This window comes from Hyperolius riggenbachi, chromosome 12 (assembly GCF_040937935.1).
Source record: "Hyperolius riggenbachi isolate aHypRig1 chromosome 12, aHypRig1.pri, whole genome shotgun sequence".
NCBI lineage: Eukaryota > Metazoa > Chordata > Amphibia > Anura > Hyperoliidae > Hyperolius > Hyperolius riggenbachi.
This window is the reverse complement of record NC_090657.1, coordinates 165,884,746-165,910,252: the sequence shown is the minus strand read 5'-3', so window position 1 is coordinate 165,910,252 and position 25,507 is coordinate 165,884,746. Positions and strand designations below refer to the sequence as shown.

At 42.9% G+C, this 25,507-nt stretch overlaps 1 long non-coding RNA gene across 5 annotated transcripts in view; it reads right to left on the bottom strand.

The window, feature by feature from the left end:
- Nucleotides 1-25,507, bottom strand: part of LOC137541801 (uncharacterized) — a 71,592-nt gene that overhangs the window by 37,733 nt on the left and 8,352 nt on the right. The window contains exons 2-3 of one of the 5 annotated variants that reach the window (XR_011025270.1): nucleotides 24,138-24,273; nucleotides 10,752-10,825 (exon numbers count right to left, since the gene is read on the bottom strand). The exons of 2 other annotated variants lie outside the window; for them this stretch is intronic. This is a non-coding gene — a long non-coding RNA (uncharacterized lncRNA). The remainder of the gene's footprint in view (nucleotides 1-10,751; nucleotides 10,826-24,137; nucleotides 24,274-25,507) is intronic. 2 more of the 5 variants (XR_011025274.1, XR_011025271.1) reach the window with 2 other exon arrangements.

Here is a 25,507-nt window from a genome sequence, read left to right as displayed (position 1 = left end):
CTGGAGGCGTTTGTGCGCCTTCCACAGGAGGAAGAAGAGGACTATGAGGCCATTAAAAAGGCTATTGCTAAAAGATATCACCTCATGCCAGAGGTGTATCGCAAACGTTTCAGGACAGTGCAGCGAGGTCCTACTGACAGTTACCTGGATCATGCTTGCAACCTGTGCACTGCCTTCCAGCAGTGGTTAAAAGGACTGTCAGTCAAAACCTTGGATGCCCTGCAGGAGCTGATGATAAAAGACCAGTTCCTACACACCTGTCCTGTTGAGGTCCGGCTGTTTGTGCTGGATCGAGAACCAAAGACGGTGGATGAGGCTGCGGAAATGGCCGATTCCTACACCGTCCATAGAGCACCCAAGTCCCGGAGGACTACTACGCCCAGCTGGAGGGGAGAACAGATTGCTAAACCTGTGTCACCCAGCACCCAGAGGAGGCAAGCACCGCTGTCTCCTGGATTCAGGCAACCAACCACTGACACTCAGAAATGCTTTGTATGTGACAGGGTGGGTCATATCAGCATGACTTTCCCACATTGGAAGAGGGAGGCCCCAAAATCCAGTGAGGCCTCAAACCCCAGTAAAGTCCCAACGGCTTTGTGTGCTACCAGGAATGCCACTGGCAATGCAGAGAATCTGCAGCTTGTCACGGTTGGGGGTACAGTTGCCACTGGGCTGAGAGACACTGGAGCAGAAGTGACTCTCATACATCCCCAGCTTGTGAACCCGGAGCAGTACATACCTGGGAAAATGATTGCTGTCAGAGGAGTTGGGGGTGTTGCCCCAGCCATACCCACCGCCCTGGTCCACCTGGATTGGGGGGCCAGCAGCGGATTGAAAGAAGTTGGGGTAACTCACAAAATCCCCACCAACGTTTTGCTGGGTACTGACCTGGGACGGTTAGTGGCCCGGTATGAGCCTACTCCAAACCCCGTGGAGCCTGCATCCCCAGCAGAAGTGCAGAACTCTTGCAAGGTACTGTTTGATAATGCTGTGCAAGCGGGGAGTGCTGGTGAGGCCCCAGGGGCTATGGACTGTGTACTAGGAGCCAGCCCTAGTGATTCTCCAGTGCCTAGGCCTGGAGTGGGACATGTTGATATGGAGAATGCAGAAACTGATGATGTCATTTATGACACACTGACTCTCGAGGCGATCGATGCAAGAACTGTTGAGGCTGCTTGTGAAGTGCTGAGTAGCACTGTGTATAATGTGACAGATAATGTTGATGTGGAATGTGATGTTCTAAATGTCAATATGTGTAAGACAGATAATACTGATGTCATATGTGTTGCGCTACATAATGCTGTGTGTCAGGTGGACACTCCGTCAGCTGCAGGAGTAACCAGCAGTGTTCGCTGGGCTGCAGCAGATGGATGGCCCACTGAAGGGGCAGACGGCACCAGGCCAGATCTTCCCCCTTCAGATGTTTTCAAGACCAAAGGTGATGTGGTTTATGATCTGTGTAAGGTAGGCGCTCCCTCAGCTGCCATGGTAATCCGCAGCGCTAGCGAGTCTACAGCAGAGGGACTGTCCACTGAAGTGACAAATGTTGCTGGGTCAGCAACATCCACTTCGGAACCTGGCCCTTAGGGCCCAGGAGCCTCTCCATCTACAGGCTTCCTGGAATGTGTGACACGCAGCACTGAGCTCTCTGGGGCTGTTCGAGTTGACAGCAGCCTGGAACAGCTCAGGGGTCTGGCCAGCAGGTCACCAGCTGGGAGGGGCGGGCTGAGAGGGTTCTGGGAAGTTATTGCCTCAGAGCTGTCCGAAGTGGAGGAGGCAGACCGGCAGATAATCGTTCCCCAAAGGGACCGAGAGATAGCTCCTGCCACTATAGAGAAAGTGCGGGTAGTGACGGTCGGAACCCGTCCCCAGCTGCAGCACTGTCTCTATGGTTGCGAATTCACGGTCGTCACTGACCTGCATTCCCCTGGTTGGTTACGTCAGGTTGCCAAGGACAATGACACATTGCAGCAACCTGACCTAGCTTTCCAATCGTGTAGCTTGGAGCTAACTGACAGGTGGGGCACCCTCCTGAGGATGCTAAAGGGTTACCCCACCTGGCCAGGCCATCAATGTAGGCTTTGGCAGGATGATTCATTAGAATCATCTGCCAGCGCCATCTGGAAGGGGAGCAATCATGGGAATGCTGATGGGCTGTCCCATCAAGCAGAACCAACAATGTAGGCGCTGGCAGGATAATCTGGGAAAATCATCTGCTTTGCCCCATTCTAAAGAGGGGAGGTGTGGTGATATATTAAGGTGCTGATGATCTTTTGATGTATAGACTCCTACCTGGAAATAGAATTATGTCTGAGATTTAATTAAAAACTAGTTCCTCCCCTCCCCAAGGAAGTTGCAGCCTCCAGGCGTATCTCACAGTATAAAACAGCAGCTAGGATAGCCACAACTTGTAGTTCTTGGAGATAGCACACACGGCTAGAACTAACCTGGTTCCTGACCAGAAAGTGCGTACTCCCGCAACAACGGCAGATCGATACGCTGGTATCTTTATTTCCCCGTTTATTTTGGTAAGCTAATCGCTTTGTGTGTATTTTTGTAACTTTTATCTTTGTAACTTTTTACTTTGTTTTTGTAATCTTGGAATATTAAATTATTATTTAATAAGCTTGACTTCTGCTGTACTAAACTAACACTCATAGCCTAGAAGAGATTGAAGTGTGTATAAGTCCGTGCCCGATTGTATGATTGAGCAACACTACCGTATAAGATTGTAATTGCACTGTGTGTGGGGCGTTTGTCATACGTTGGCCTAAAGCGCGCAGCTGACCCAACGTATGAAACGCCAGTGCGAGTAGCTCAACAGCTGAATGGCTAACAGTATCGTTCGGAAAGACTGTTAGTGGTTTTGCTTCACTACAGTGTAAGATTGCAACTGTGTGTGTGTGTGTGTGTGTGTGTGTGTGTGTGTGTGTGTGTGTGTGTGTGTGTGTGTGTGTGTGTGTGTGTGTGTGTGTGTGTGTGTGTGTGTGGCGTGGCGTTCCCGTATTCGGCCTAAGCGCAAAGCTGACCCGAATACGAAAACGCGGATTGCACGCTGAGGACTCGACAGCAGAGTGGAAGTGTCTAGTGAACCGCTAGTGGTGGCAGTGAGCGGTGTTCTGAGGGGTCCCAGCCTTGTTTTAGCTCGAATAAGGCTGCTCCCCGCTTGATCTGGTCAAACCCGCAGTTGGGAACCGTATACGCAGGCGTGCCGCGGGCCGGTTCCTGACACCTTTGAATTTGACTGGGACCCCAACAAACTTTGGCATCTTCCTCACTAGCACCTTTGAGTCGCTCTATCAGCACATCTTTCCTACACTTGCAAAAGATTTGACAGATCTACTGGAGTGCTGGAAGAGGTATTCCATTTCCTGGCTGGGCATAATTGCGGCCATAAAAATGACCTTTCTTCCCAAACTATTGTACGCCTTTAGACTACTACCTATACCTCTTCCCTCCTCATTCCTTGAGTCTCTCCAGCAGAAAATTAATAACTTTATCTGGGGGGCTAAAAAACCAAGGTTTAATAATCTCTACCTCTACCGTTTGAGGACAGATGTTGGGATGGGAGTACTTAACATTATGCATTACTATAAAGCGGCCCCCACTAGCCATTCTCACACAATGGTGTCTTGAAAGTGAGTGAAAGACCCGCTTGGGTGGAGATTGAAAATCTTCTTATTGCCCCTATCAAGATAACAAATCTTCTCAGGCTTACCCCAGAATACCGTACCAAGATTACTAATCCCATTAATAAACATTTTCTCCATATTTGGGACAGTTCAAATACTCAGGACGCCTGATGTCCCCCCATGGACCTCTCCTTTCCTTCCTGGGGAACCCCTCATTTCCAGCAGCTTTAAATTCCTCTGGCCAATATCAGTGGTGGATTTTGGCTAAACTCCACAGGATCCAAGACTTTGTCACTAACACTGGTACTAAATCCTTTGCCTATCTATGCAAGAAATCCCCACTCCCACCTTCTAAATTATTTCACTATAAGCAGATATCGCACTTTATAAAGCAACACATTATTAATGAGGGCCCTCCATTGACTAAGACATTTTTTTGAAAACATGTACGCAACAGATCCTCACTCACCAGGTCTGGCCACTTCGGGTTCTGGCCGGTCAAATCTAGAAGTGGCCGGCTCATGCGGCCAATGTTCAAAATAAACTTTCCCTACGGACTTTGGCCGGCCAGAACGCATTCTGGCTAAGTGTGGCCAGCCAAGTCCCGAAGTGCCGCTCACCTCTCCTCCCCCGCTACCCGCTAGCCAGACCTCACATCAGGACGACCCGGATCGGAGAGGCAAAGAGAGGCAGAGCAGCGCCGCACACGCTACCCGCAAGACGCATACACTTCCATGCTGAAGTGACGTCATTGCTCACTTCCGCATGTGAAGTGTATGGGTCAGAGCGGGTAGTGTGCGCGCTGCTCTGCTTCTCTCCGCCGCTCTGATCTGAGGTCTGCAAATAGGAAATAGCGCAGGCTGCCCCCCCCCCTGCTCCAGCCATGCAAAGCTCACTGCAAATCCCCCCTGCCGTGCAAAGCACCCAGGCATGCAAAGCGCTCAGCAAAACTACCCCAGCCATGCAAAGCGCTCAGCATATCTCCCCCCCCAGTCATGCAAAGCACCTAGCAAATCCCCCCCCCAGCCATGCAAAGCGCCCAGCACATTTCCCCCCCCCCCACACCAGCCATGCAAAGCACTCTGCAAATCCCCCCCCCCCTCCCAGCCATGCAAAGCACTCTGCAAATTCCCCCCCTCCCAGCCATGCAAAGCACTCTGCAAATGATTCCCCCCCCCCCCCCCGCGATGCAAAGCGCCCGGCAAATCCCCCCCCCCCCCCACCAGCCATGCAAAGCGTGCAAATTCCCCCCCCAGCCATGCAAAGCACTCTGCAAATGACCCCCCCCCCCCCCGCAATGCAAAGCGCCCAGCAAATTTCCTCCCCCGCGATGCAAATTTTCCTCCCCCCTCCCCCCACGATGCAAAGCTCCCAGCAAATTCCTTCCCCCAGCCATGCAAAACGCCCAGCAAATTCCTTCCCCCAGCCATGCAAAACGCCCAGCAAATTCTACCCCACCCAGCCATGCAAACAAAGCGCCCAGCAAATTCCCCTCCCTAGCCATGCAAAGCGCCCACCAAATCCCCCTAGCCATGCAAAGTGCCCAGCAAATCCCCCCAGCCATGCAAAGCCCCCCTCCATCCATGCATAGTGCCCAACAAAGCATCCCCCCTCATCTTTGACTAATCACCACTGTAATTTGATCTCTCTCATCTCACCTGACTGCCACAGCAGAGCAGCTGCGTTTTGGACTTTGGCCGACTGACTTTGGTTATTTCTAGAACTGGCCGGCCAATGCCAGAAATTCCCAGCATTTTGGACTTTGGCCGACATCAAATCGGCCAGTTCTAGAAACGGCCGGCCAATTCTAGAATTGGCCGATTTCTGGTTTTGGCCGTAACATATATAAGAAACTCACTCTCACTCACAAAATAAGCCTGATTACATACTTAAATGGGAGAAAGAACTAGGCTTACAAATTGAATATACTGATATGTGTGACATTTGGACAAATATTCCTAGGACTTCGATTAATGCTGATCTCGTTGAGGTAAATTATAAATTACTATTCAGATGGGATTTAGTACCCCAGAGGGTAGCCAAGTGCAAAAGAGAGAGCTTGAGTGATTGCTTTAGAGCAGGGGTAGGGAACCTATGGCTCGGGAGCCAGATGTGGCTCTTTTGATGGTTACATCTGGCTCACATACAAATCAGTAGAGGTTGATTTACTAAGCTACACTGCTCAAGCAGCGCAAGTAAGCAAAGTAAGCACACTACTACTGTAGCATGCGCTACTAACTTACTTGCGCTACCCCAAAATGAATGGCTGCTCCAATTGTCCCTCTCTGGGCCCTGTCCGGTCTGGGTATTTTGTAGGATCTCATCCTACAAAGTGAATCAACCCCCAAGTCAGCTAGCTAATTGTACAAGCTGTTAGTCGGCATTTCTCCTCTTTGGCTCTCTGAGAAATTGCTGATGTTGCCGAAAACCAAGGGAAGCTGAAGACACATCTGACACTTCTGCTGCCCGGAGGATAACTGTATACACATCACCATGGCAACGGGGATGTGAGCCGTACTGCCCCGTATTGAAACATATTGTATTGCTCTCACAGAATTACATTTTCAAATATGTGGCGTTTATGGCTCTCTCAGCCAAAAAGGTTCCTGACCCCTGCTTTAGAGGATGTAAAATGACAGGCATTTTCACCCATATCTGGTGGAATTGCACAACAATTTGCAGATTAGGGACTAGGGTATGTACTTGGGCATCGTCAATGATTAATGCTCCAGTCTCTCGAGACCCTCTTTATGTTTTACTAGGTTGCCCATACCCAAACTTGTCTTTAGCGCAGAATAAACTCATCAACTACATTTATACAGCCACCAAAATTAAAATAGCAGCAGCTTGGAACTCCCGATTCTTATATTTTTAAGCAGTTAAAAAATAGACTTGTCAATATTCTCTTTTTTGAAAAACTAAGGGCTCGTATGAATGACAACATGGGAAAATTTCATAAAATATGGGATCCATTAATTGGTTACTTGCGAAATCCAGACCAAAGAGCGATGGTGAGCAATCAGTAAGACCATCATTAGGACTCTACTTGCGTAGATACTCGGTGTGACAATGGCCCGCGTAGACCGTACGTTAAAAAAGGGCGCCGGGAAAAAGGGTGCAGGGTTTTAAACGATAAGCATGAATAACATTTAAAAAAAATTGTGCTATATTTCGTTGAAAAATAATGTTTTATAAAGTTATAAATCATTAAATAATGTGTATGAAATCAGGAATTGTAAAAACGTTAATCTTCCCTGTTTAAAAAGGGAAATGTATAATAACGTTTTATAAAAGATTAATAAGAATGTTGCTAAAACTATACTTAACCCTACTCTCACACAGAACCCTCCCTGTACCTACCCCTAACCCCTAGACCCCCCTGGTGGTGCCTAAACCTAAGACCCCCGTGGTGGTGCCTAAACCTAAGACCCCCCTTGTGGTGCCTAAACCTAAGACCCCCCTGGTGGTGCCTAAACCTAAGACCCCCCCCCCTTTGATAAGCATTAATAACGTTTTTAAAAAATATTGTGCTGTTTTTTGTTTAAAAATAATGTTTTAAAAAAATATTGTACTGTTTTTTGTTTAAAAATAATGTTTAAGAAAATTATAAATCATTAAATAATGTGTAATCATGAGAAGCAGTTATAAAACATTAAAAGTCTCCGGGTGCCGCTTGTAAAACTCTATTTTTCTTTGGAACTCTTTTTTCCTGTTGGTCGCACATTAAACGATATTTATTATAGGAGTGAATGGCGGCGCCCTTTTTGTCCACCTGCCTCATGCGCCCTAATTTCCTGCTTCCCGTGTAGACACCCCTCATCTCTCTCTCTCTCGCTTCTTCACATATGCCAAAGACAGTATACGGGTGCAGCAATACATCCTCAAAGCCTCTTATAGGTCACTAAACTAAAATCATCTCCCCTTCTCAGTTTTACCAATGTAGTACGGTAAGTACCTAGTTAATGTGCAAGTTAATATCATTTTGGATAAGAGTCAGACCTGACTTCGCTGGAGGACAGGTTTCATTTGCAGGTACTGAACAAACTTGTATGGGTTTGTCCCCATCTGCCCAATATTGGGTCAGTGATTGGATGGTAGACCTTCCCTATGCATTGCACACTCCTGATAATCCCCCTATCTATGTCTCTATATCATAAATCTCCAGTAGCTTATAAATGTGTTATAATTGTGATTAATGGCTTGGCTACTGTTCATTTTAAAAGACCTAACTCTGACAGGTGGTTTATTTCGCAATTATATTATGTGACTAACCCATTGTGATGCCTGTTAGTTATCATATTTCATTGTTATAACCGTGTTACTGTACATGTTATGATATGTTATAAGTTGTACATTTCTCCACTTTTCAAATTTTTTTTAAAAATGATTGAAAAGAGAAACTATTTTTCTTTGCATTTTTAAAATTGGTTTTCTAAAAAATACAAGGTCCTTTTTACCTTTTTTTTATTAGTACCCAATGGCATATATTGGGGGCAATGGGCATGTATAGGGGATTTGCTATTCACCGCCAAAGTCGGCAGAAAATTACATTAAAATTATGTAAAAATTCATGTGAAATTACGAATGATTACACACAATTAATTGAAATAACTAATTATAATTACGCGTAGACATAATTGCAAAAATGTACACGGAATTTTGCGTTGTTGTAATTAGCTGATTACAATCATCACTATCAGTGTGTAAAACTCTTCTGCACATTCTGCTCAGTCTATCCCACCCCTACAAAGTTGTTTTTTTTTTTTGGGGGGGGTAGGGGGTTAGGCATTAACAGTAATCACTTTCCCCATTAAAACATTTTTATATAAGTGGGATCAGTTCACACCTTCACAGTTCACTTATTTTATACAGTAACAACCTTTATCCCCTACTGTACATACACTAAGATTTCATGAAAAGTACTCCTACCACCTGGGGCGTAACTAGAAATCACTGGGCCCCCCTGCGACTGCATCCGGGTGAACCATTCGGGCCATCTCTGGTCCTTAATAAAGATTGCTAATTTTGCACATTGTGTGAATGTGGATCTTTCCTCCTTTGTTAAAGTTTATGTTCTTGTACATCCAACGCAAGAGCTTATTTTTGGGAAGATCCTGGACTTCCGTAGGAAAATCAGTCACTGCTAGTGAGTGTATGTGATTGCATTTAGCTCCTGCAGCAACCTCAACTTTACTATTATTTGATCTAAGTCAGGGCTGAAATGAAAACTTTTCACATCTAATTATTATTAACGCAATCTAGGAGTGCTAGTTCACTGAGGTGATTTCCAGCTCTGGTGGAGCTTTGTAAATTAACCACTCTACTGTATATATTCAGTTAGGGCCATAACACAATACCTTTAATTAGGCCTCAATTCACTAAGCTTAACTCCTGTCTTTAATAACTCTTCCTAGCTGTTTTACAGTTATCACGATTATATCACCGTGGTGATAACTGTAAAACAGCTCAGTAGAGTAATTAAAGACAGGAGTTAAGCTTAGTGAATTGAGGCCTTAAGGCTGTTAAAAAAAAATGTGGTCAGTAAAATACTGCATTCGTTATTATAGACTTTTTTTTTCAAATCCTCTAAGATAGTAATAGTTTGATAATATATTGAAAAATGTTGCTTCAATTCACTAAGACCTTCTCGGTAATGTACAACTCTCACCAGCTGTAGAGTAGGTCTCTGCAACCAGCTGTGATTCTTCTCCTACAAGTGTCTGCATGAGCCACTTCAAGCTTGTGACAGCTTACTAAAGTAAAAGGCTTCCTGCATCCCTTCAGATGTGCATGCCTGCCACTAGAGGGCCTGTTTCTGCTTATCAGTCTATAGATCTGCACATCTAAAGGGATACAGTAAAGCCTCTTTGAATGTCCCCTTCTCCTGCTCGGGTGGTGTTTTTTTTTTCTCTTTTTGATCTCCCGCCCAGCAATGCATCGGATCAGATTTGGTGAGTAGCAGGACTGGGCAGCTTTTCCTGTCGGCTGTCTCCTTTAGGCCTGGAACCCACTAGAGTGCTTTTTTGAGCATTTAGGGAGTGCTTTCAATCGCTAGCGATTGCCTTAAACGCTCTGCCAATGTAAATGGATAGGACAGAAACCAGCAATTTTGATTAAGGAAATCACTATCGCAGGACATTTTTGGAGCATTTCTGTTCTAATTAATTGTATAGGAGCAGGGAAATTGCTCCCAAAATCGCTTGCAAAGCGCTATCACAAATCACTAGCGCTTGAGATAGCGCTTTGCACTTTTTATTGGGTTCCAGGCCTTAGTGCGTCAATTTTACTGAATGCAGATTTCTAGTTACTGACAGGTCCAGAGGCAGATCCTAAAATACAAACTTTTTTTTGTATTACCGCATGTTCTAATCTTTGTGAATTGCCATTTATCGTGTTATTTACCGCTCAAGTCAGTAATTTACCTCTCTAGTCGGTAAATTTACTTTGCAATGCGCTAATGGCCTTAGTGATTTGCCATTTGGCAAGATGCTCCTATGAGCTGCTGTTTTCTGCAGTACTGAATGGTGTAATGCTTAATTAATTGAGGCCATTGTACCTAGTATGCTTTTCCTGTAGGATAGGCTGCTTTCTTCACTGTACTTTCTAAATTTTATGTGTTTATATGTATTTTAAATTTTAATTTTTTTGCAATAGTGGTCCTTTAAGTTCTACTTTAGCATTTGGCTTTTCATAGATAATTGCATTATAAATAATGTAGCAATCATTAGTAATTGGGTCTTGCTCTTTAGATTTTAAAACTTTTATCTTGAAACAATTGTATATTTCTGAAGGATTTTGGTCCTTCCATGCTAGAGATATGCCTTTAATAAGCTCACAGCTTATATCCCGTTTGTCAGGGGAATGCAGATATATCAGCTATTGTGCACATTTCATTCTCTTTTCAATCTCAAATGTTTTCATTACAACCTCATTATTTCATTCCAGACAGGGTGTAATTATAATTAGATCTATTTTGTTTTTTTGAAAGACAATCAGAGGTATATCAATGTAAGAAAACCTACTTAGAGCTGAATTGCTGCTTGACAGCGCTCATTAGAATAGCTTTGTCGATTTTATTGCAGCTACACGTTAGATTGTAAAGATCACTTAAATATATACCTGTCAACCAATGACTTCAGAACCCGCATGCTTCCTCCTCAGAAGGCCCAAGCTGCGGCCCCGCATTCCCATACCTTCCAATGATCAAAGAAAAAACATCTGGACATTTACGCATGATTCGTCTAATGCTAAATAGCTCTCTTTTGTATTTTTAGGCTCTAAAGCAGAAGCACTTATGCCACATACACACTGACATGATGAAATTCAAACAATCCTTAAAGAGACATTGAAGTGAAAAAAAATGGGATATAGTGAATTGGTTGTGTACTATGAATAATTACTAGAAGATTAGCAGCAAAGAAAATATTCTCATATTTTTAATTTCAGGTATATAGTGTTTTTTCTAACATTGCATCATTCTATAATATGTGCAGATTACACAACACTCAGCATTCAAAATGATTCTTTCAGAGCAGTCTGTGAACTAATGACCTCTCCTCTGCCAGAGGAAAAAAAAATAGTCCAGGAACAGTTGAGATAATAAAAGTCAGATAACAGCCCTCTCCACGACTTTGAAAGTCGTAGAGCTTAATGGCTTTTTTTGCATAGAGATAACAACTGGAGTTTCTTAAAGAGAACCCGAGGTGTGTTTAAAAAATGTTATCTGCATACAGAGGCTGGATCTGCCTATACAGCCCAGCCTCTGTTGCTATCCCAAACCCCCCTAAGGTCCCCCTGCACTCTGCAATCCCTCATAAATCACAGCCTCGCTGTGAGGCTGTGTTTACATCTGTAGTGTCAGTCTCAGCTGCTCCCCCGCCTCCTGCAGAGCTCTGGTCCCTGCCCCCGTCCCTTCCCTCCAATCAGCAGGGAGGGAAGGGATGCAGGCGGGGACGGAGTTCTGCAGGAGGCGGGGAGAGCAGCAGACTGACACTATAGAGATAAACACAGCCAGCTCTGACAAGCTGTTTGTCAGCAGCATGGCTGTGATTTATGAGGGATTGCAGAGTGCAGGGGGACCTTAGCGGGGTTTGGGATAGCAACAGAGGCTGGGCTGTATAGGCAGATCCAGCCTCTGTATGCAGATAATATTCTTCAAACCCACCTCGGGTTCACTTTAACTCTTCCTGTACTGGAAACAATTAGACTGATATATCTGATCTTAATGTTTTATTTATTAGCTGTACACATACAAATCATAATATCATAATTTTTTTTTCGCTTCAGTGTCTCTTTAAGCTGCGTACACACACCCAATTTTGATTGACAATGATTGATTGATGATTGCCAATGATTACCCAATTTTACCACTTCCATGTGGTATAAGGGCCATCAAATGTTCAATACTATAAACAGATTGTGTATGTAAACCTTTATACTACGTGTAGGTAGTAAAATTAGTCAGTGATTAGCCAATCATAATTGGAAGTGTGTAGCAGGCTTTAGGGTGCATATACACATCCCATGTAGAATTGCCAATTTGCTTCAGTTGTATTTGTTTGTACTACATTGAGCAGTACATTAAGATGTGGGGAAGCAATTTTGATCTGATTATCATGTAACTTTGTTCAAAATTGCATTGTGGTTTGCAGTGGCATGTGACTTCAAAATAATCATTCAAACAATTGAAGAGTCATGAATAAAACTAACCTATGTATGGCCAATTTAGGCAGCTCACCTGCTCTTTCTGCACCGTCCAATGTCAGAATATCCTTCTAAGACTTTAATAGTATAAAGTAGTTATACAGACATTGGTTATGCAGTCATGATTTAGACTGTGGTTATTGTACGGGTGGTGGTTGTGCAATCATAATTTATTTGATTCTCATGAAAGATTCTTCTGTAGCATAACATAGATAGCCCAAGTGTTTCATGTTCATTCTGAGGCAGAAAAGAGATAAAGAGATAGGACCAACCCGCAATTATTTTAGGGGAAATTAAAATAAATCAGCTGGAAAAATCCAATATGGCTGATATCATTTTCCTCATTTCATCAAGAGATGCCAAAGAACCTGAACAGATAAGCACAATGTTCAGATCGGTGACAAGATAATGTCAATCTCATACAATAATTAAAGGTGGACCTGAACTCTTGCACATGACTGAAGGAAAGCATAGAGAAATGCACCCTGTATGTATTTAGAGAGTTTAGCCTGTTTGATTCCCCCTCATTTGTGTATAAACACAAGTTGTAATTTGATCTCTCCCCTGTGTCACATGACTGCCACAGCAGAGATGGCAGATAAGCTCATTTGAAAGCACAGGATGTTAACAATATGTCTGCTCCCATGAATCAGGAAGTAGAAACACTGGAGATTTATTTTAGGATTTGTATCAGCTGTAAAAAAGAAATGTTTTTTTCTGTAAAGGTTATTACGCTGATGCTTATCTTTTAGAACAGAGAGGACATTCTGAGTTCAGATTCCCTAGCTGCTTCCAAAAAGCTTCAAACATCAATCTTTGAGCATCAGTGGACAACATTGGAACCCGTGCTTCGGGGAAGTGGACATATGGGCAGAAATTCTCTTTAATGTCATCCTTCAGCTTTTGCACCAAGTCACAGGTCAAAAGATCAGCACGTGGTGGAAGGGCCATGACCAACATCGCCAAAAATTCTCGATTCTCTGCGCCTAAAGGGGACTGATTATTTTCTTAAACAGAACATATCATGAGGAAAGCAATGGCAACTTGTGATTATTGCACAAACACTGGTGCACATGACAGGCGGAGGCCCTGGGTTCTGCCACCCCATGGGACCCCCATGCGACACCAAAGGGGAGCGCAGGTGATCCCCAGTGCTCAGGGTTACTGGTAACGTAATCTATGCTTATTTGCAACCAAACTCTCTCTCTCCTGTGTATGGCTGAATCTGTGCAGCTCTGCTAGATTTAGTATTGCAGATAGAGGTGTAATTTGTGTGTGTCTGCAGACCAATTTAAGTGGCAAATTGCTGTCTGGGAGTGAGTATGAACTTATGATTATTGAGCATCAATTAGTGCACACAATTGGCCGTACAAACAGCTAAGAACTGTCTGACTTTCTGTCGACTATCTCCTTGTTGAATCCCCTCCAGTCTGTCTTCTGGTCTCATCATTCCACTGAAACAATCCTCTCCAAAGTTGCAAATGACCTCCTTATTGCAGCATCCAAAGGCCAATATTCTGTACTTATACTACTCAATGTAATGCCTGGCAGATCTCCTGCTTTCTTTCAGCCACTATACCTCAATCTATCCCCACCTTCTTCACCCTATGTGGTGTGTCCCCGCGTGAATGGGAGGTGAGGAAATAACGCGTACATCAAAAAAGGGCGTCGGGAAAAAAGGGCGCGTGGTGTAAACGATAAACAGTATTATTGTTTATAGAAATATTGTGTAGAATTTCGTTTACAAATAGCGTTTTAAGAATTTATAAATCACTAAATAATGTGTATGAGATCGGGAATTCGTAAAACGTTAATCTTCCCTGTTTGTAAAGTGAAACTTATATTTACGTTTATTAAAAACCCTCCCTGTACCTATCCCTAGACCCCCTGTTGGTGCCTAAACCTAAGACCCCCCAGTTGGTGCCTAAAGCTAAGACCCCCCTGTTGGTGCCTAAACCTAAGACCCCCCTGTTGGTGCCTAAACCTAAGACCCCCCTGGTGGTGCCTAAACCTAAGACCCCCCAGTTGGTGCCTAAACCTAAGACCCCCCTGTTGGTGCCTAAACCTAAGACCCCCCTGTTGGTGCCTAAACCTAAGACCCCCCAGTTGGTGCCTAAACCTAAGACCCCCCTGTTGGTGCCTAAACCTAAGACCCCCCTGTTGGTGCCTAAACCTAAGACCCCCTATGGATAATAATTAATAAATAAATAACATTAAATAACATAAATAACATTAATAAATAAAAAATGTAAATCATTTTTTGGGGTGGATAATAATGTTTTAGAAATGTTTTAGAAATAGTGATTTAGTATCTTTATAAACGTTATTCGTCACGGGCTCATTTTGTAAATTTAAATCATCACAAACATAGTTATAAAACCTTAAAAATCTCCGGGCGCCGTTTGTAAAACGTTAATAATCTCCGGAGCCCTTTTTTCCCTGTTCGGCGCCCATTAAACGATATTTATAATAGGAGTGAATGGGGCGCCCTTTTTGTCCACTTGTCTCGTGCGCCCAAATCTACTGCTTCCGAAATAACACCTTCCTGACTTCAGTTACACCCAGGCCTTGTAGGTGCAAGATATAGCGGCTGAGGCCGAGAAAGCCAGAGTACCATAAGAGCAAACAAAACTATGCAGCTGGATGATATTAGGTAGTAGAGCGGAATGCTCTTGTAGAGGAAGTTACACAGATCACACTAGGAGCTATGAATGAAGGAGCAAGATTGCTCAGAACAACCGCAGCTCTGAGCTTCCGATAACCTCCCAAAAATAAACAAGAAAATGGTTGCTCAGGGCGACCGCAGCCCTGAGCCTCTGATGTCCAACACACTGAGTAACAAAGACAGACAACTGAGAGACAGACAGAGCGTAACTAATAGCAACCGCAGCCTATAGTTACGTCCACAGGAACATGACTAGCAGGAACAGACAGACAGAAGGATTGTTTGCCCAGCAATAGCAAACTTCCACACTGGCACGGACAAGACAAACAGGTAGGAGCGTAACTAATAGCAACTGCTGCTACAGTCACATCCACAGGAACAGAGCAAGCAGGAATACTACCAGTCACCATCGTGATGAAGGCAGTCTCCAACTAACAGGAAGGTAAAGACTTCACTATACCCCCGCGGGTGCAGTGAACATCCAGGCAGGCAAGGCAAGATAATGCAATACAATAATACAACTTTCACACCATGAACTCATCAAACAACTATGGCTAAGCTGTATGCTATGTCGGGTGAGGTCTGAGAGGAGAGGCAGGCTTTTCTATGGACATAAGCCAATGAGAGCTGACATGCAAATTCCCACACAGCTGAATGATAATCATGCAATCCTGTGTTAGCCTGATTGAAGACTGCAAGCCATAGATGGATTCATGACAACATCCTGAGCTCCTCTGAACTGCAAAGTGATTGCAGATAGCAATGAGACTCATTGCAAATGCAATCACAACCAAGCAACCAAATGTAGGCAGAGAAATCAAAACTGCTCGGCTGCAGCTCCACTACAACTGACAGGAGGGATCCTTATACTCAAACTTTCCTCCACCTTCAACACCCTTGATCATTCTCTTCTTCTACAGACCCTCTCCTCACTGGGTGTCAAGGGCCTAGCACATTCTTGGATTTGCTCCTACCTCTGTGCGGGGAAGATCACGCTGAAATGACCTGCTTTGTACTCTTCTCCATCTATACTGAAGGCCAGAGACAATGGCGTCAATTCACCAGAGAGGATTTACTAAGAGAAAAAAGGTAGGTAGTTTATCTCATGAGGTATTTTAACACTCTGGAGTCAATTCACCAGTGTGAGAGGACAGAGAGAAAAGTGTTCGATAGCAGGGGATAATGGAGAGATATGCATGAGGAAAGTGTGAGAAAGCAGAGAGTTAGGTAATCGGTATTAATGATTTACATGGGATACTTTTCCTCTCTGTAAGCTTGAAAATGAAGCATTGTGGGTAGGAGGGGGAGTTTTACCACTACCTGACCAGAGAATTCCCGCTTTCACTGCCGGATCATATCATAAATCATATCACGAGTGAGTCTGAACTTCTTCACCACCTCTGTCTCAGTAAAATTATCAAGAAATGTTCTCTCACGAAAAATACGAGGGGCGATTAAACAGACCCTCCTCCTGCGCCTTCGTCTCCTCATAATAGAAGCAAGCTCTAAGGCCTAGTGCACACCAGAGCGGTTTGGCTGCGTTTTGCGATCCGCTTGTGGCTGCGGATACGCTTGGGTAATGTATTTCAATGGGCTGGTGCACACCAGAGCGGGAGGCGTTTTGCAGAAACGCATACTCCTGGGCTGCTGCAGATTTTGGATTGCGGAGGCGTTTCTGCCTCAATGTTAAGTATAGGAAAAACGCAAACCGCTCTTAAAAACGGCACTTCACAACGGTTTGCCAGGCGGTTTTTGTTACAGTAGCTGTTCAGTAACAGCTTTACTGTAACAATACATGAAATCTACTACACCAAAAACGCTTCACAAAACCGCAAAATGCTCGCTGAAACGCTACAGAAAAATAAGAAAAAGCGTTTCAAAATCTGCTAGCATTTTGCGGATCTGCTAGCGGTTTTTGGTGTGCACCAGGCCTAACAGAGTAAGCTCAAAAGGCTCCATCTTTAACAGCAGCAGCTGCTGTGTGAAAACCACGATATCTCCAGGTTCATTCAGGGGATAAAAAGATGAAAAAATAACGAATGGCCACACCCCCTTTCTTCCCTGGTGAATTGGGATTTGGAGAAAAACTAACTACTAACTATCACTTATTTATCTCATACTTATCTCACATTTATCTCTTGCATTTCTCTCTGTCGATATTTTCCCCTATACTTCTGGAGAATTGCTATTTGGAGATATCACAGGAGGTAAATTACCTCCCAAGAGATAAATAGGTTGGTAACCTCTGGTGAATTGACGCCTATATATGCTCTTTTGGTTTTCGGTATCGCCCAAATATTTCTCTTAGCTCCTGACCTTTTCTACGCTATTAAGTCAAGTTACTGACAATCTGCCATTTCTGCATTCAAGTCTCCTGTTTCCTCAAACTTAGCATAATTAAAACAGGGATTGTGATATTTCATTTTTCTCTCTGCTAATGCTATAACCTATAGTTACCATTAATGTAGAAAACACTCCAATAACCTCAACTCCTAAAGCTTGCTGTCTGAGAGTAACTCTGGACTTTGAGCTCTGATTTAAACCACATATTAACAAATTAAAAATCCCCTGCTACTTCTATCCCAAAAATGTACCCAGAATGAATTCCTTCCTTACACAAAAGGCTACTAAAATGCTTTTATATGCTCTGGTCATTTCCTTGACTACAGTAACATCCTACTCTGCAGCCTACCAAAACACAGACTGGCAATGGTCTCATCCACCTCTCATCCCATTCCTCTGATGCTGCTCCCTTCTCTGCCAATTCCTCAATTAGCTGCCACATCGCCAAAATGATCCAGTTCAAACTCCTTAACACTCTCATACAAAGTGACATTTCTAAGTAATAACATAAGTTATCCCCCCATACATTTCTTTATTAATCTCCAGATACTATTGCTCCCTCAACCTTTTGCTCCTCCCACAAGACCCTCTTGCTGTTAGCTTGGTCATTTCCTTTCACACTCGCATTCAGAACTTCTCACGAGTGTCACTTCTCCTTTCTAATTCTCTCTCACAGCCAGTTTATCGTGCTCCAAGACTGGACATTTTCAAACACATCCTTGAGACACACCTCTTTAGACAAGCTTATAATTAGGAGAGCTAACACTAATTCTATATTTACACTGTAAATAGCATCATAACTAACCTGGTTTTGGATACTATTTCAAAGTCAAAGCATTTGGATTCACACTACATCCATTCAGAACTGTCGTAGATAAGCAGTGACCAGTTTTAGGCAGAGTTGACAATTTTCAAATTCCCATGCCTTTTCTCACATGCAAATAATCAACAGAACTTACAACTTATGGAAATGAATAGGCTTGTTCACATTTAAATACAAAATTCACATGTGGGACAAAACTTACAAACCCAAAACACAATTTTTCAAACTGTATACGTTTTCTCAATAACAATCATTTCGCTACTGTGGCAAAATATGCGAGTTGTTACACAAACAAATACATATAGTATTTAAAAATTGAGGTGAAAAATGTTTGCATTTTTTGCACAGGCCACTGTAGACCACACCTTTTAAATAGGAAGTAAACAAACTCATTGGCCTCAATTCACTAAGCTTATCTCCTGTCTTTAATAACTTTTCTAGTGTTATCACCATGGCGATATGACAGGTAGTAAACTTAACTCTTCTGTCTTTAAATTAAGGAGAGAGCTATAAAGTTAACATTTCAATCCTTAAAATAACTACAGAATTCTAAAGTTAAAGACAGACTGTTAATTAACTGCATGGGAAAATAACTACAGATGAAGTAACTTAAAGAGACTCTGTAACATTAAAAAGATCCCTTGGGGGGTACTCACCTCGGGTGGGGGAAGCCTTCGGATCCTAATGAGGCTTCCCACGCCGTCCTCTGTCCCACGGGGGTCTCGCCGCAGCCCTCCGAACAGCCGGCGACTGTGCCGACTGTCAGTTCAATATTTACCTTTGCTGGCTCCAGCGGGGGCGCTGTGGCGACTTTCGGCACGGAAATAGACGGAAATACCCGATCTCCGTCGGGTCCGCTCTACTGCGCAGGCGCCGGAAACTTGCGCCTGCGCAGTAGAGCAGACCCGACGGCGATCGGGTATTTCCACCTACTTCGGCGCCGACAGCCGTCAGAGCGCCTGCGCTGGAGCCAGGAAGGTAAATATTACGTCACCGCTGCACAGAGGGCTGCAGTGAGACCCCTGACGGATGGAGGACGGCGTGGGAAGCCTCATTAGGATCCGGAGGCTTCCCCCACCCGAGGTGAGTACCCCCCAGGGGCCGTTTTGTCATTACAGTTTCTCTTTAAAGACTGAAGAGATAATATAACTCTCTCACTGTGAAAACTTATCTCTACACCTTAATAAGGCAAGATTGATGTGTGGTGGTTAGTTTACTCTTGCCTTATTATCTCCAGCATGATCTTAGTGAATTGAGACCATTGTGCTAACTGCATTAGAGTATGCACTTATTTATGCATTTTTCTTCTAAACTAGGCTGAAGCAGATTTTTTTTTTAATGAATCTGAAGCGATTCTAAAAAAAAAAATCACTCAAGGAGAGGGGAGGCTCTGGGTCCTGTAGAGCCATCCCGTTCCTCTCCTGGTCCCCTCCTTACCCCGCAGGCCCCTCCATTCAAATCTCGTGCTGCAGGAGGCTTCTGAAGTTTTGGGGGGCCTGAGTGCTACTGAAGTCGGGTGGCTCAATACGGCGCATGCACGAATGTGCGATAGAGGATGCTCACGCATGTGCGGTATGGAGGGGATCATATTCTGGAGCACTCAGGTTCCCGAAGACCTCTGAAGCCTCGGGCAGACCCATCAGTCGAAGACTGCTAACAGTGGAGCCAGCGGTGGAACCCGGGAACCAGGAGAGGAACAAGAAGGCTCTATAGGACCCAGAGTATCTGTTTGTTTGTCCAGACTCACTTCAGACTCCATCTAGGGATAAATAATTTCACAAAACCAGTTGAATTTCAGTTTAAATACATGCAGCATAATTGCTGTTCCACAACTACAAAACTTTTGCGAGTCATTTAGAAAACGCTTTGAATGCTCTGAGTTCACCCAGACATTCTCTTCGCCCGCAAACAGGTGGAACGAAAAGTCTCTGCATATTTCTGCATATAAAGAAGTCTTTTTGACTACTAACATCTCTAAGTAAAACAATGTTGTCATATAACCTTATAATGTTAACAATAAGAGTCCTATATGGATGATTTTTATAAAAAAAAATCCTGTGCAGAACTGAAAACTCAACAATATTACTGCAATCTATTTTCACATGAAAAATTATTCAATATACACTTCCAGGTTCTTGGGTACAATTCTGCAAATTGCAGGTATGAGGAAGAGAAAACTGACAGCACAAGTAGAAACTTATGGCTGACAGATGCTTCTCAGCTCCGACTGAGCTGTCTATAAACTTGTAACAAGCTGCACAGAGAAGTTTTTTTGAAGAATGTTATCAGAACTTTAGCAGAGGAAAAGTTCAGGAGGCTAGGCCTTTTCTGGCTACGCCGGCATCTGCAGAAAGCCATGTTTCACCCGACACTGCAGCTGGGCTAGATTCATTCACATTCAGAATAAACTGCTGCTCCTCTTCACAAGTTTGAAATGTCTAGGTGGAAAAACGGGTAATTATCAAATGGCTCCGATAGTGAAGCAGCTTAAAGACATCCAATAGGGAGCCCATGCCTATGAATCCACTGTATAGTAATATCCTTGAATTTCCAGAGCTAGTCAGTACTCTCCAAGTCAGGGGTTGTTTTATAAAGCTGGGAACATATCATTCTACAACTTTTTGGTGATTAGAAAAAAAAGTTCTCAAAAGAAGTAACCACTACCATATTTAATTTGTTGGCCACTGATTCTATTCATCTTTATCCGGTTCAGCACCGCAGTGCCGAAAATCTCATGCATCCGAGCAACGTTCACCTTCCATTCATTCGCCTATAACTTTATTGCTACTTATCACAATGAATTGATCTATATCTTGTTTTTTCTGCCACTAATTAGGCTTTCTTTGGGTAGTACATTTTGCTAAGAATTATTTTTTTCTAAATCCATTTTAACAGGAAGATTAAGAAAGAAATGAAAAAAAATCATTATTTCTCAGTTTTTGGCCATTTTAGTTTGAAATTAATATACGCTACCGTAATTAAAACTCATGTATTTTATTTGCCCACCTGTCCCGGTTATTACACCATTTAAACGATGTCCCTATCACAATTTATGGTGCCGATATTTCATTTAGAAATAAAGGTGCATTTTTTCAGTTTGCGTCCATCACTATTTATAAGCTTATAATTTTAAATAATATAATAACATACTTTCTTGACATGCATATTTAAAAAGTTCAGACCCTTGGGTATCTATTTATGATGTTTTTGTTTTGTTTTTTAATTGTATTTTTTTTTAAATAAAAAGTGTATGTGGGTAAGTTTTGGCGTGGGAGGGAAATTGCTAATTTTAAATGTAAGATAATGTAATTCTTTAATTAAAACTGTGTGTGGGTGCAGTTTACTATTTGGCCACAAGATGGCCACAGTGAGAAAAGTCCTGGATGAGAACGATGTCGCATCCAGGAACTTGAATGCAGGGGAGTTGTTTCCTGGGGGGCAGAAATATCACGCTCTCTGGATAGAAAGCATCGGTATTTCTTCGGGGAAGTTAGATCGGTGAATGGGAATTATATTCCCATTCACTGATCGGGGGGCTAGCGGCGGGTGGCGGGTGCGCGCGCACCACGCAGGGAAAATAGCAGTGCCTTTCTGGACGAGAAAGTTCATCCAGAAAGGCCGAACTGGTTAAATAAAGATGAATAGACCTGTTTACCAAAACCTGTGAAGGTCACACTCCCTTCTACATCATTTTGATAAGGGAATTTCATAGTAAAGAACAGCATTTTCCTCCACTTTCTGGTGACTTTAGTGTAAATCAAAGGGTCTTCTCTTCTCCACTTTAAGGGCTGGGACCCATTAGGAATCGCTGCAGTGCTTTAAAATTGCAGCAGCACTGTGTGCAGCAATTCCTGGTGCTTAGAAGCACTGTAGAGTAAACTGTACAGAGCTTCTGATTACCGATTTGCATTTTTTTTGTTAAATAAACTTTATAATACTTACCGGGTGTCAGCTGTACGGCGTCCATCTGTAGCCCCGCCCCCTAAAGGAAGAGGTCATAGGTGATTCTCTAGGACCAGAGAAGCACCTGAGACCCCTTCTGCTAGGGATGGGGCTACTGACAGAAGCTGGACATCGGGACACCTAAAAAGTATAAATATCTTAATTTTAATTTTCAATCGATCACCCCCCGACCCCAAATTGCTGCAAAATCACTTTTCAAAGCGATTTTGCAGTGCTACTATACACATCATCGAGCACAAACACGCTTAAAATGCTGCATGCACTGCGATTGCGATTACACCTAATCGCAATCACATTGATGGGTTCCTTACCACTAACTTTCATTGGCAAATCGTTTATGGGAATCGCTGGCTATTGACGGCAATGCCAAAAACCTGCCAAAAAATGCCCTAGTGCAGTGTTTCTCAAACCAATCGGCTCTCCACGCCGATTAGTATTTGTCTTTTGGCACTTGTATTGGCCTGAGGAAGCGGGCTCAGACCCGCGAAACGCGTTGCCTGTGCTAAATAAAAATGTTTTGTAAGTTTACAAGGATTTCGTCATTTGAGGTAAGATACCTCATTACTTTTTCGCTTTTAAACTATTTTTAGAAGTTTTTATCCAACCTGGGCGCCTCTTTCCCCCTATGTTCTTTTTGGGCTCCCATTGTCTCTGTGTTTTCTTCTTCCACACAGTACTTTAAAGGACCACTGTTGCAAAAATCTTGAAATTTAAAATATATGTAAACATATACAATTAAGAAGTACGTTTCTTCCAGAGTAAAAAAAAACATAAATAACTTTTCTCCTATATTGCTGTGACTTGCAGTAAGAAGTAGAAATCTGACAGAACCGATAGGTTTTGGACTAGCCCAGTTCCTTATGGGGGATTCTCAGGCTTTTCTTTAGTTTCTAAAGCACTCAGTGAATGACACTTGTTCTGTCCAACTGCCAAAAAAGTTTGCAGCATGGAGGCTGGCCAGCATCTTTATATACATATTTTTCATGAAGTTCCTTTATAAAGAATAAAGGCCATGCTGAGAATCCCCTATGGAGAGATGGACTAGCCCAAAACCTGTCAGTGATGTCAGATTTCTACTACCTACTGTAAGTGACAGCGACATAGGATAAAAGTAATGTATGGATCATTTTACTCTGGAAGAAACATGCTTCTTATTTGTATCTGTTTACATGTATTTTACATTTCTAAAATTTTCACGACAGTGGTCCTTTAAAATAAAGCAGACCTTTACAAATAATAAAAACAAATTCGTTTCTAAGTTGCAAACTTTTAAAAGTGCAAAAAACCTGACCACGAACCATTGTAATTTCTCTTGTACTACGTAGTAATATACTTGGGTCTGTTGTATTCTTAGAAAACCTCATGAAATAAACGTCAATTCCTCTTTTGCGCAGCGCTGCACATTTATAGCAAGGAAGATTTAGCATGGCTTCTGATACACCACACGAGAAGGGCTGAAGGATTATTACTAATGAATTTTACAGTTGAGGTGTCTGGAGATTTGCAAGAGGAGGGCTACTGAACACGGGGTGAAAAAGTGTTGGGTTTCTTTTAAATCAAAGCTCCCATCATTCATCTTTATTGGAAAAACGATTGTTTTAAACATTCTGAAATTGGCCGGAAAGAAAAAGCACAGCTTTGGGGAAATGAGAATCTAGTCAATGGATCAGCAGTTGGGTAATATCCTAAGCCAGGAAGATCTGGGAATGGCTCAGTGGGTTCTTTGAACATAAAGCCCCTCTCAGCATCTCCTTATTACCCTGAAGATTTCAGCATAACTGAGAAAAAATATTATTTATCGCCGCTCAAAATGTAAACACTGCCACCGAAAAACAGGGCCGGGCGGGCTGAAGACTCTACGAAATAAAATCACCGACAAGTACCACTGTGGGAACTCTAAAACGGAGCCTGGGCAGGTCATTGTGTTGTGCTATAAAACACCATGCAAGCGCTGTGCTGGGAGGTTTAAATTACAGCGACTTGTAATTCCAGAAAGCTGATTTCTTACATTGGTGAAAAGAGAATGATTCCACCGCAGGGTGAGGCCTACAGTGAGCACTAGAACTTTAACAGGGGTCAATTATTGAGGTCAGTCTCTTCTACGACTCAGCGTGGCTTCTGTGGATGCCGGGATTCCGGTCCTGCTACAGAGGAGGAAAAAAAACGCAGAGTTATTCCCGTGTGTTCTATAAATATAGATAACCCCAAACCCAAAGATGGAGCTAAAAGCAGCGCTTCAGGCAAATAGGAAAATCACCATGTGATCCAGTTATGTATTTACTTCTAGTGATAACACACTTATATTTAAAGTGTAATGGTCAGGCATAAAATCAAAAATCAATTCTTTATTTTTATCTCGTAAACAAGTAATAAGGATGCTAATCAGGCAATCCAAAAGTTAAAATCACTATTACTTTTCTTGCTGATAAATGATCATTCCCAGTTTACCTGACTCTTATTTGGTATGTCGCCGCACAAAGGAAGTTGCAGGGCATGCTGGGTTGTCCTTTTGTGCTTCTGTACATTAGTTTAGTCTGAGGGGAAATGAAAAAGCAAAGACAACCCAGCATGCCCCGCAACTTCCTTTTTGCGGCAACGTACCAAATAAGAGTCAGGTAAACTGGGGAATGATCATTTATAAACAAGAAAAGTAATAGAGATTTTAACTTTTGGATTGCCTGGTTAGCATGCTTATTACTTGTTTACCAGATAAAAATAAAGAATTGATTTTTGATTTTATACCCGACAGTTACACTTTAAAGTGTACCTGAATTCTGAATGTCTTTTGTTTAATAAATGGTATTTCTGTGTACTCCCCTGAAGCCTGTTTATCTACGTACCATTACTTTGTCTTTGTGATGCTCCCTTCCCCAGATCTTTCAGCGTGTACAACACTCTGGAACCAAAACTACAGGTAGAATGTGGGAATATGAAAGGAATGGGATTTGTAAAGGCATGTAGTTGATCATGCTTTAGCAGTGTTCCCCAACCCTGTCCTCAAGGCCCACCGACAATGCATGTTTTGTAGAAATTCACAGAGGTAGTTATAATCAGCTTTGCTGAAACACTATTTACCCCACCTGTGATTGTGTGTGGTTTCCTGCAAAACATATACTGTTGGTGGGCCTTGAGGACAGGGTTGGGAAACTCTACTTTAGTTTAGAGAAAAAAATAGAGATACATTAACTATGCCTTCCTGATGTCTAATGCATCTGGTATTCATACTTCCTGTTTGTAGACCAGAAAGAAAACAGCGGGGATTGTTTATAATTTCCCAGCTAGTGATGAACCAACATTGCGAACAAATGTTAGCGGGTCTATTTTCAAACTTTTCTACGAAAGGTTTGAAAACTGAACATTCAGAGCAGTCGCTCACTC